The sequence below is a fragment of the Silene latifolia genome, chromosome Y (assembly GCF_048544455.1).
Source record: "Silene latifolia isolate original U9 population chromosome Y, ASM4854445v1, whole genome shotgun sequence".
NCBI classification, from domain to species: Eukaryota; Viridiplantae; Streptophyta; class Magnoliopsida; order Caryophyllales; family Caryophyllaceae; genus Silene; species Silene latifolia.
Window position 1 is genome coordinate 165,265,220 of NC_133538.1, and position 9,631 is coordinate 165,274,850.

The following is a 9,631-nucleotide window of genomic DNA, read 5'->3' on the forward strand; positions in this document are numbered from 1 at the left end:
GTTTGACATAGTTATTTAGTTTAAAATTTAATTTCGAAAATTTAAGAAAACGGTACAAAGTATCTTATTTGAGTAATTGAAACACAACTGTTATGCATCATTTAAAATGATATTGAAAGATCCACAAAAATTAGAGAAAAGGCAAATTTAAAACCCGTGCAACGCACGGACACAAAATCTAGTAACATAATACGAGGTCAGTCACTCGTTCTACAATAATCCTGTAGTCTCTCTCTCCCCCAATCAACCTCAAACCCTAACCCCCAAAACCGACCCTCACTTTTCTTTCCTCCGGTCACCAGGCCACATGCCACTGCCGATCTTCGCCTCCGCCGACCTTTCCTCCTTCGCCGTCGTCTTATTTTCCTCCTCTGTCACCTGCCACTTTATGCTGACGACACCTTTCTTCCTCTTTCCATTCTCTTTTTTTTCAAGGTCTAATTCCATTCAGTTTTTATCATTAATTGTTGTTGTTTGAGGTTTAATTAGTCTTATATTTATAAACTACACTTGTTATGTTCTTATAATGGTGAGTAATTGATTTTTGATGTTAAAATTAAGAATTACTTACATGAGTTAGGGTTTGTAATATTTGGGAATTAGTTTAGTTACTGTATTTGAAATCACTAAAATCTATCCATCCCCAAATTAAGATATTAAATTTCGAGTTTCAGGTTCCCAATTTGAGTTTCGAAGCATTATAATTTCCTTGATTTGATATTTTAAATACCACATTTCTATGTAGATTCAATCAAATCAAAGAATTCAGTTATGTAGATTCAGAAATTTAGGTTTTTTTTTCATTAGTTTATTCAATTGCAATAATTTATTCGGTTGTTTCTGTCAATTGTTTGTGATTGAATACGATAAATATTTTATTTTTTTTATATATATGATATGGCGGTTTTTTGCTGTGATTTATTTCAGGTGAGATCGAGACATTGGGGATCTTCTATTGGATAATGATAATCTAAAGGTATATCATACTATTTTTTTTTTACCATTTCTCTCATTGATCTTTAGTTCGACCTTAGCAAATCCATGTTAACTTGATTGGTGTGCAGCAAGTTAGATACTTACATGCTTTTTTGGTCTGAATGACACTTTTTAGGCATTTTTGAGTTGTTAGTTGTTGGGTCATCAGTACAATCAATTAACCATTTTTGAGTTGGGTTTGAAATTACGAGAAGTGTAGTTGTTTATTTTGAATTTAATAATTCCTCTCCGCCACAGCACCAATTTTGCTGCCTTCACCATTGTATGACCATCGGTGACCACCAATAACTTGGCCTTTTAGCTAACTTATTTTGGTATTAATAGCTCACTTTGTATCTATGTTTTGGCATATTATGTTTTACATTCTTAGGTGTTGAATTCGGTGGAACGGTGCTGTGTATTATGTATTGGAGGTGAGTTCATTTTTGGAGATTATGAGTATTTATCTTTCCATATTTATTTTAGGCCTTTTTGTATGATTATTTTGAACCAGGCAGTAAAATTGCTCTAGCGTGTCATAGTGGTTAATATTTGCAATTAGTGCAATGTGTATTGGCCTTATTGTCAATGGCTAACATGTTTCATGTTGCAGTATGATGCTCTTCTTATGAACATATTCTGTTTTTTTGAAAGCTGCAGTATGCCAGTATTAGAAATTGTGTTTAAATTTTGAGAAGTTACCTCCTATAATATTTGAGAAACCCAATGGACATATGCCCATATTATACACTTGTCTCAGTTGTCTGTGCTCTGAAACCGCGTATGAGACAACAAAATAATTGAGAAGTTTTTTACACTTGTTTCAAAAACTATTTACATGCTCCTAGATTCATCGAAACCAAACTCCAAAAGTATGAATGTTGACAGTTTTTCTTTAAGTTTAAGTTCGTTGGATTTATGTTTCATTTTGATTTTTTGATTTGCTTAATAGGCTTTTGCCTTGTCTACTGGAAATTTTATAAAAAAAAAAAAAAAAGATAGCTAATGATTGAAGTAGAAAACTGGAGGATTTAAATCTTATTTTCATTCATCCCTTGATTTGACTGAATTGCTTTTTCCAGTTGAAATGGTCTTGATCATTATGTTAGGTTTACATTCATAATTTTATGAATATATAAAATATAAATTAGAAGTGATTCCGGAGAAGTAGTAATTGGAACTTCAGTTTTATGCAGCACGAGGCTTATGCTCAAGTTAGAGCCTGGTAATTACTGGTTAGGTACTTCATTACTTTTTTAATAAATGTTGTTGAACATGGTTGTTTGTGATGTAGAACATGGCATGATATATTCCTTGATATTAGATATTGATATAAACCCACCTGGTTGCGGTATTACGGAATGCCATCAATATGTCGTTTGCGTGGTTATAACCTCACATGTATGTGGTCTTGTTAACCTTAGCCACCTCTCGATTCCATAATGACGTTGACTTTAAGTTATGAAGTCAAAAGTTGATATTTTACCGATTTAGTCTGAATGCTTTTCCATTTTATGGTTTTCAGGTGAAAGTGTTTGCTCAACCACACACACTACTTGGACAATTTTGTCAAGGCTATATTCGATCATAGCAGAGAAGATCAAAAGGTAGCTATCGCATGTCCCCATCAATGTGCTCTTTTTTCTTTTATAGGAATTTTTTCTTGCCATCATATTTTATTTTAGTATGCCAAACAACATCTTATTGCTTGTCTTACCTGATGAGTTTTGACAAAAAGATATTGTTTTACTGCCAACAACTCGTATACCACTGCTTATTGGTTTACTGTCTCAGTTTTACCCCCTCTTCTAGAAAAGTTGGTCTTGGCCGATGTTATGGGTTGAAGACTATACAAATTTCCGGGTTCAACTTTGGTCTTTTGGATACTTGTTTGTAATTGATTTATAGATTTTAGAGTATTAATTTTTATATCAAGATTGTAATGGTGAATTTGTATTTAGATATTTATTGTTTTAATTGAGGCGTCTTAAATCAAAAAATGCCATCAATAGCTTTCTTTTTTAATTAAAAATCAAGGATTCTGACGGATTATCCGTCAAAAAAGGCAACAAAAGTCAACTTTTCTGACGGAATTTCTGTCAGAAAAGTCAAAGTGACGTTGACTTTTTGCCAAATCCCAGATAAGACCTTTGACGGATTAGACGTCAGTATTCCGTCAGAAATGTGTTTTCCTGACGGAAATTCCGTCAGGATTGCGTTTTTCGTGACGGATTTTAAGTTAGGAAACTGCATTTCTGACTGTTACTGAAGGAAATTGTCCGTCAGTTTTCCGCATTTATTTTGTAGTGCTGTCCCTTGTCCTGTCACCGTCGATCTTGTGTCCATCCCAGAGGTGATCCCCCCCTTCCCCCACCCATGGTTTGGCTTTCTTGTTTTTTTGTCTGTATGCGTCGATGAGCATAGCTCATCCGGCTGGAGTGATGTTGTACTATGTGGTCATGTTTTGGGTAAGATTTGGTGATCCCCCCTAATTCCTCCCACCAATCGGTCCCATTTACTTTATCACTAGTGTCTTTCAGTGTCGTCCTTTAGTTTGGTCTGGTTGCATGTATGGTGGTGGTCCTTGGAGGTGTTGTTTTGTGAAACATGTGTCTTTTTTCGGTCTTTCTCCTGGGGTGACGGGTCTTAATTCCTCGGTCTATTGTCCTTCTTTATCTTGATTAACTACTTTGGGTTTGTTTGGGTTAAAATTGGCTTTGACGGTTGGTCCTCATTTTTGTTCGTTTGTTTGCTGGGTGCGTCTTAGGAAGCTTTTGTTATCTCTTGTTATAGTTGGCTGGGAAGGCGGTTCTCGTCCCTATTCTTATTTGTCTTGGTTTTAAATTGGTATTCTGGGTTAATCAGTTCGAAAATGGTGTGTCTGGTTGGGTCGATAAGGGGTGGTCCGTTGTTTTGGGTGTGTCGGTTGCGGTGGTTCTTCAAAATTAAATGTCAATTTATCTCAATCGCCTTTATTTTCATTTCCTCCAAATAATTTCATTATATGTGATAATAATGACTTATTTGAGTGGGTGTCCTGTCCTTTAGTTCGTTTGAGGTCTCCTGTGATTCTCCTAAGTTTCAAATGTGTGATTAATATGATTGGTTATCTTTAATTAACAATGTTAGTATTTCTTTTGACCTGAATGGTGTCTTTTGGGTAGTTTGGATGAACTTTGGGGACGAAATTTTTTTAAGGACGTAAGATTGTAATACCCCGTACTTTGGGAGCTTAATTAATAATTATTTTAGTAAATGTTTTAATAAAATTATTAATCGGAAATCGTACCGGGTTAAATAATAATAGGATACTATATCAATTGTATAAAAGGTGAGATGGAATAATAATATTAACAATACTTATAAGGTAAAGGGTAATAATAATAGTTATATTATATTATTAATATTATTGGTATTATTATTATTATAATACTAGTTAACCTACCCCACACTATTTAAATATTAAAATTATTACTACTATTAATAATAAACCTAACCTATATATATATATATATATATATAGAGGAAGGATCAACTAAGGCCACTTATATATTTGAGTCCATAAGTTCTATTATGAGCCATTGGATGGAGGGAGATGGAGGGATGAGATGAACCCACCCAAAGTCATTATAGAAGCTAATTAACACACTTTACTAATCCACCCTAATTAACCACTAATTTACTATATATTTGTTTTCTACCCACCCATTTCTCTCTCATCTCACATATTTTATTCGTCTCTTCTCTCAAAACCTCAATAAAAAAAACCCAAAAATTCCAAATAAATAAAAAAACCCAAAAAATCCAAATAAATAAAAAAACCCAAAAAATCCAAATAAATCAAAAAACCCAAATAAATCACCCACTCCTCTCATCTTCATTCACCACCACCCACCACCACCCCACCCGACACCAACTAACCACCCACCACCCCCGCCGCCGCCACCCCACCGCCGCTGACTCGGATTTTTTTTTTTTTTTTTTTTTTTTCGTTTTGTTTTAATTTGTATGTTTTGAGTTGTTTTTTACATTCATTATTTTTTTTGTCTTTTATTTTATTTTAGTTGTCTTTTATTTTGTTAGTTCTCATTTTTTATTCATTTTCTTAAATCTCTTCTTGTTATACGTTTTTTTTAAGATTTCGTGTTTTAAATCTCGTTTTTTTTTGTGAGATAATTTTTTTTCATCTAAGACAAAAATGGACTAAAGTTATACAAAAATGAACCAAAATTATACAAAAATAGACCAAAGTTATACAAAAAAAGACTAAAGTTATACAAAAATTAGACTAAAGTTATACAAAAAATTGGACTAATGTTATACAAAAATGAACCAAGGTTATACAAAAATGAACCAAAGTTATACAAAAATGGACTAAAGTTATACAAATATGGATTAAAGTTATACAAATATGGGCTAAAGTTATACAAATAAGGACTAAAGTTATACAAAAATGGACTAAAGTTATACAAAAATGGACCAAAGTTATACAAAAATGGACCAAAGTTATACAAAAATGGACTAAAGTTATACAAACATGAACCAAAGTTATACAAAAATTGGACTAAAGTTATACAAAAATTGGACTAAAGTTATACAAAATATTGGACTAAAGTTATACAAAAATGAACCAAAGTTATACAAAAATGGACCAAAGTTATACAAAAATGGACTAAAGTTATACAAATATGGATTAAAGTTATACAAATATGGACTAACTTTAGTCCATTTTTGTATAACTTTGGTTCATTTTTGTATAATTTTGGTTCATTTTTGTATAACTTTAGTCCAATTTTTGTATAACTTTAGTCCAATTTTTTGTATAACTTTGGTGCATTTTTGTATAACTTTGGTGCATTTTTGTATAACTCTGGTCTATTTTTGTATAACTCTGGTCTATTTTTATATAACTTTGGTTCATTTTTGTATAACTTTAGTCCAATTTTTGTATAACTTTAGTCCAATTTTTTGTATAACTTCGGTCCATTTTTTGTATAACTTCGGTGCATTTTTGTATAACTCTGGTCTATTTTTGTATAACTTTGGTTCATTTTTGTATAACTTTGGTTATTTTTTGTATAACTTTAGTCCAATTTTTTGTATAACTTTAGCCCATTTTTGTATGACTTTAGTCCATATTTGTATAACTTTAGTTCATATTTGTTTAACTTTTGTCCATATTTGTATAACTTTAGTTTATTTTTGTATAACTCTAGTCCATATTTGTATAACTTTAGTCCTTCATATGTATAACTTTAGTCCAAAATCCAACTTTAATCCAACAAACTTATAACTTTTGTCCAAATGTATAACTTTAGTCCAAAATTGTAAACTTTAGTCCAAAAATAAAAAACCAACAAAACTGAAAAAATAAAAACCAAATCTCGCCAATACTAGATCTAAAATAAAAAAACCCGCCAATCTAACAAAAAAAACCCGTCTAAGAAAAAAACCAAATAACAATGAAATACAATTCAATAACAATAATTGAAATAAAAAACGTCAGATATAAACATTTAAATATTTAAATTTGACAAATTTATATATCGTAGCGTATAACTTTAATGCACGCAGTGTATAACTTTAAGAGACAAGATGTATAACTTTAGTCCAAAAAAAAACCAAATAACAATGATCACTGAAGTTGTACATAAGGGCATTGAAGTTGTACACAATGACCACTGAAGTTGCACATATAAGTTTAATTTTTAAATCTGAAAAATAAAAACAAATGAGAAGAAGAAACAAACTAAACAATACTACATTAATCCATAAACCAAATAACAAAAAATAGTATAACTTTTATGTTTTAAGGGTATAACTTTAGTCGTAAATAGTATAACTTTAATGTTTTAAGTGTACAACTTTAGTCGTAAATAGTATAACTTTAATGTTTTAAGTATATAACTTTAGTCGTAAATAGTATAACTTTTATAAAAACCAAATAAATATGAAAAATCGTAATTAATCAACAAATATTAAATCTGAAAAAAAATTAAATAATAACAAAAACAAAAAAACCCATAATAACAAAAACAAAAAACCAAATACAATAATAAAACCAAATAACCAAATAACAATAACAATAACAAAAAACCAAATAACAATAATAAAACCAAATAACAATAATTAAAAACAATAAACAAAACAAAAACAATAAAAAATCAAAAAACAAAAAAACAAACACTGATTAAATGAAAGGAACGAAAAAAAAGGACGAAAAAAAATTGACAAAAAAAAATTGAAGAAAAAAAAGAACGAACAAAAGGAAAAAGGGAGAGCAGGGAGGGAACACAGCCAGATCTGGGAAGAAAAAAGAAAAAAAATTAAAAGGAGGAGATGGAGGTGTCGGCGGCGAAGGGAGAGGGCGGCAAGGTTGGTGTTGTTGTTGTTGCGGTTGCAGTGGTGTTGTGTGGGGCGAGAAAGAGAGGAGAGAGGGTGACGGCGTGAGGAGGCGGTGCAGGAGGAAGGGAGGAGGCGGTGCGTGAGTCGGGATGGTGGTGGGATAGTTTGCGGTGGTGCGGTGATTGTTGAGATGTGCGGGTCAGTGTGTGGTTGGTGGAGGGTCGGCCGGAGAAAGTAACAGAAGGAGAAGAGGAGATGGAAGGCGACAATGGTGGGGCTTGGGTGGAGAAGGAAGCCGGGTGGTGGAGGGTCGACGGTGACGGGATGGTGGTACCGGTTGAGTTGTGGTGAGGAGGAGGAGGAGAGCAAGTTTATTTTTTGTTTTTTGGTTTTTGTTTTGGTTTTTTTTAGTTTGTTTTTATTTGGGTTTTTTTTTTGTTTTGAGAGAATGTGAGGAAAATGAGAGAGAAAGAAGGATGAGAGAAGTGTGAGAGAGTGAATAATGGGTGAGTGAGTTGGGAGAATTAGAATGAGGATAGAGTTATACAAATTAGGAAGAGTTGTACAAGGATTAGGAAGAGAGATTAGGGAGGGAGATTTATGGCCATCCATTGAGATGTAATCTCATCCCTCCATCCCTTCCATCCAAGGGTTCTTATAAGGACTTAGGGCCTTATATGGTATCAAGGCCTTATAAGAACCCTTCTCTCTCTCTCTCTCTCTCTCTCTCTATATATATATATATATATATATATATATATATATATATATATATATATATATATAGGCGGGATCTCGTAAGTTTGGTTCTTATGGTGAGTTGTGAGTTTGGAAAATCTCAGCCATTAGATCAAAAGAAACCAACGGCTAAGAATAAATAGGAAAATCAAACAACAAAGCCTCGCATATTAATAAACAAAAACCTTCAGACGATCCCAATCCTTATCCCGACCTCCCTCCACTTTCCTCTCTCATCGACCATCCTCACCGTCGCGCCGCGAGATACAACGTCGGCGCACCACTGGCGATCAGTTATCGAGGTCTTAATCGATTTTTTTCGTTTTTTTGATTTTTGAACGTTTCGCTTTGCTCTTGATCTGGTTTTTTTGACTTTTATTTCTGGCGTTAATTGATGTTCGAGCATGAGTATGAATATGTTAATCATTTTTTCTTCGTTGTTTTTCTTTTCCGAACGTTTCGCGAGATATTTTTGAAGTTAATTGATGTTCCAGTATGAATTTTGATTATGTTAATTTTTGCATATGGGTCTCTGAGTTTGTTCGAGACCGTGTTTAACCCTGTAAATTGTGGTCAGCAGACATCTTAGATTGCATAAACTTCTCTGTATCTACTTTATAACCGTGTTTAATCCTGTAAATTGTGATCCATGCTCGGTTTTTAATTGTTGTATCATCTGAAATCTGGTTACATGAATTTCATCCAACGCGATAAGTTTGAAAGCTGTTTGAGACAGATGGTTTTAGTACTCAACTTGCTCATCTGTATCCTGAAAATTACCTTTTCGGTTTTGTTGCTTCAAATGAATTGGTTAAGTTGTATTTGTAATTCTCTTATAATGCCACATCAGATCCAGCTGCTGAAGCTTTCTTTAATGACTCTTTGCGGTACATCCAGTTCCGAAAAACGAAAAGGAGGTGCCGTTAGTGAGAGATATGAAGCTGTCAAAGTGTGAACCAGAGTTGTATTTAGTGGGGCCATCTCGCTTCCGCATAAATCCGACCAAATCAATCGATTCCAACTTCACCGACATTTTCATATCACGTTTGGTGGGCGTGTACGAGGGAGACCATCTACTTAATTATATGTTCTGGTAGCATACTTTTTTAGGTTCTGCTAACTTGAGCTTCATCTCTTCTAGTTATGTATTTTGTTGGAAGGTCGTTTTTTAAAAAAGTACATCCGATTCCCCCTTACCCCGCAATTTGCGGGAGCCATTGAGGCACTGGGGTAATGTTGTTGCTGCTGCTGTTTGTTATCCCCTCATTTTGAACATTGTTTGAGTTCGGATGAACGTTGGTATGTATATTTTTGACAAATTTGTAACTTAAATTGTATGTTTTGAGCAAGCGATCATTGAAATGTACTTAGACACGAGTTATTGATGAAACATTTCCACAAGAGCGGGTTTGGGCGGTTCACTCACCATCAAAAAATCAAAGGGACACCGGAATAACATCACAATAACAGCAGAATAACAGTAGAATAACAGCACAATAACACGTGGTAAAAAAAAAGAAAAAAAATCAAAGTCTTAAAAAAAATCAAAGTGGCACCAGAATAACATCACAAT

The 9,631-nt window shown here is 33.2% G+C and overlaps 1 long non-coding RNA gene across 1 annotated transcript; it reads left to right on the plus strand.

Annotated features, from left to right (window-relative positions):
- Positions 1-218: 218 nt before the first annotated feature.
- Positions 219-9,384, plus strand: LOC141626940 (uncharacterized). The gene is made up of 5 exons (XR_012536506.1): positions 219-435; positions 928-976; positions 1,367-1,409; positions 2,501-2,582; positions 8,909-9,384. It is a non-coding gene; the product is annotated as an uncharacterized LOC141626940 (long non-coding RNA).
- Positions 9,385-9,631: the final 247 nt, after the last annotated feature.